Source organism: Myotis brandtii, unplaced genomic scaffold (genome assembly GCF_000412655.1).
Source record: "Myotis brandtii unplaced genomic scaffold, ASM41265v1 scaffold166, whole genome shotgun sequence".
NCBI lineage: Eukaryota > Metazoa > Chordata > Mammalia > Chiroptera > Vespertilionidae > Myotis > Myotis brandtii.
The window spans coordinates 1,186,826-1,189,434 of record NW_005356087.1 but is presented as its reverse complement, the minus strand read 5'-3'; the positions used below and the strand labels follow the sequence as shown (position 1 = coordinate 1,189,434).

The 2,609-nt window shown below is 44.2% G+C and overlaps 1 pseudogene; it reads left to right on the top strand.

The window, feature by feature from the left end:
* The window catches only part of LOC102241521, a 5,678-nt pseudogene extending 3,757 nt beyond the window's left edge, over positions 1-1,921 (top strand).
* The last annotated feature ends 688 nt before the right edge of the window (positions 1,922-2,609 follow it).

Genomic DNA, 2,609 nt, shown 5'->3' with positions numbered 1-2,609 from the left:
AAATACAGAACTTGATTTTTCTTGACTCTTCTGAAGTTCCTCAACTGCTTTCTTCCTTGCATCATCGACAGGATATTTAGTACTAAATGACACGTGTTTAGTTGTAAAGTGTCTCTCCAAATTTGATTTCTTGTTATGCGTCAATTTTTCCTGACAAATAAGACAGGTCAGAAGGTCATTTAAGTTTTGAATAAACGCGAAAGTCTTGGTCCATTCAACTTTAAATTCACGGTTTTCGTCTTCCGTTTTTCTTTGCTTCTTCTTTATAGCCATGTCAAACAGGGCACCTAAAAAATGTTTCATTTTATAATAATAAAGCCACCAACACAATATAATTACAATTATTGAATTGATGACAAAAATACCTGTAGGATTTGCAGCTGGTTGGAAAAATACAGGTAACTTTATGCATCGAGTAGGTACTTTTGTCACCCGCGTGCGATTTGCGGACGTGACTAGCACTAACCACTGCACAATGAGACTGCTGACTGACTGGCTCATTCAACTCGTGCATGAATCGTGTGTGCCTCCCCCGCGCTGCGTATCCCATGGCCCACCTGCGCCGTGTCTCCCGTCGCCCGACCAACCAACACCCCCCATTTTTTCTAACACCACTTCTTCAAAATAGACTCGCCCAGGCTGAAAACCGACTTCTGCACATGGGCCACAAAGTTTCAATCGCACTGTATGTGTGTGCCCGCACGTGGTATTTTGTGGAAGAGCCACACGCAAGAGGCCAAAGAGCCGCATGTGGCTCGAGAGCTGCGGCTTGCCGACTACTGCCCTATGGGGTGGAGTTCTCATCACCATTGCAGATACTTTTGTATTTCTCTTTTTGGACAAATATGGCTTGCAGAAGCTGGAAGTATTTTTTGGCTTTCTCATTACTGTTATGGCCCTCACTTTTGGATATGAGTATATTACAGTGAGACCCAACCAGAGCGAAGTACTCAAGGGCATGTTCCTGCCATCCTGTTCAGGCTGCGGCACCCCACAGATCCAGCAGGCTGTGGGCATCGTGGGAGCTGTCATGCCACACAACATGTACCTGCATTCTGCCTTAGTCAAGTCCAGACAAGTAAACCGAGCCAAAAAGCAGGAAGTTCGAGAAGCCAATAAGTACTTTTTCATTGAATCCTGCATTGCTCTCTTTGTTTCCTTCATCATCAATGTTTTTGTCATCTCAGTCTTTGCTGAAGCATTTTTTGAGAAAACCAACCAGCAGGTGATTGAAGTCTGTAAAAATAGCAGCAGTCCCCATACTGGCCTTATTCCTGATGATAACTCAACACTGGCTGTGGACATCTTCAAAGGGGGTGTTGTGCTGGGATGTTACTTCGGGCCTGGTGCACTCTACATCTGGTCCGTGGGGATCCTGGCTGCAGGGCAGAGCTCCACCATGACAGGAACTTATTCTGGCCAGTTTGTCATGGAGGGATTCCTGAACCTAAGATGGTCACGCTTTGCCCAAGTGATTCTGACCCGCTCGATTGCCATTATCCCTACTCTGCTGGTTGCTGTCTTCCAAGATGTAGAACATCTAACCAGGATGAATGACTTCCTCAGTGTTCTGCAGAGCTGACAGCTTCTCTTTGCTCTCATACCCATCCTCACATTTACGAGCTAGCGGCCAGTGATGAGTGACTTTGCCAATGGAATAGGCTGGAAGGTTACAGGCAGGATCTTGGTCCTTGTCATCTGTTCTATCAACATATACTTTGTTGTGATTTATGTCCAGAGTCTTGGGCATGTGATTCTGCATGTGGTGGCTGCTGTGGTCAATATGGCTTATCTGAGCTTCGTGTTTTACTTGATTTGGCAATGTCTGATTGCTTTGGGCATGTCCTTCCTGGATTGTGGGCGCACGATAAGCACCTCTAAAGTCCAGACTGAAGAAACCACTGCTGACTATACTAAGTAGACACTGGATCAGTCTTTCTGATCCAGGTAGCCATCAGAGCCAGTCTGTTTCTATGGTTTACTGTGTGAACATAGCCAAGATTTGGAAACAGCCTAAGTGCCCATCAGCGGATGAGTGGATTAAAAACCTGTGGTACATCTACACAATGGAATACTACACTGCTATAGAAAAGAAGGAGCTTTTACCATTTGCAACAGCATGGATGGAACTGGAGAGCATTATGCTAAGCGAAGTAAGCCAGTCGGAGAAAGATAAATATCACATGATCTCACTCATATGTGGGATATAATGAACAACATAAACTGATGAACAAAAACAGATCCATAGACAAAGTAGCACTGAGCAGAACATCCAATCTCAGAGAGAAGTCAGGGGAGAGGAACTTAGAGATCAACCAAAGGACTTGTATGCATGCATGTTAGTATAACCAATGGACACAGACATTGGGGTGGTGGTGGCTTGCCCTTGGGGGTGGGAGTGGCCGGGGAGGGCTCAAACGGGAAAAAAGGAGACATGTAATACTTTAAACAATAAAAAATAGAAAAAGACACAACTAAATGGAAAATATCCCGTGTTTATGGACTGGAAGAATCACATAATTAAAATGGCCATTTTACCCAAAGCAATATACAGATTTAATGCAATCCCCATCAAAATCCCAATGTCATTTTTTAAAGAAATAGAACAA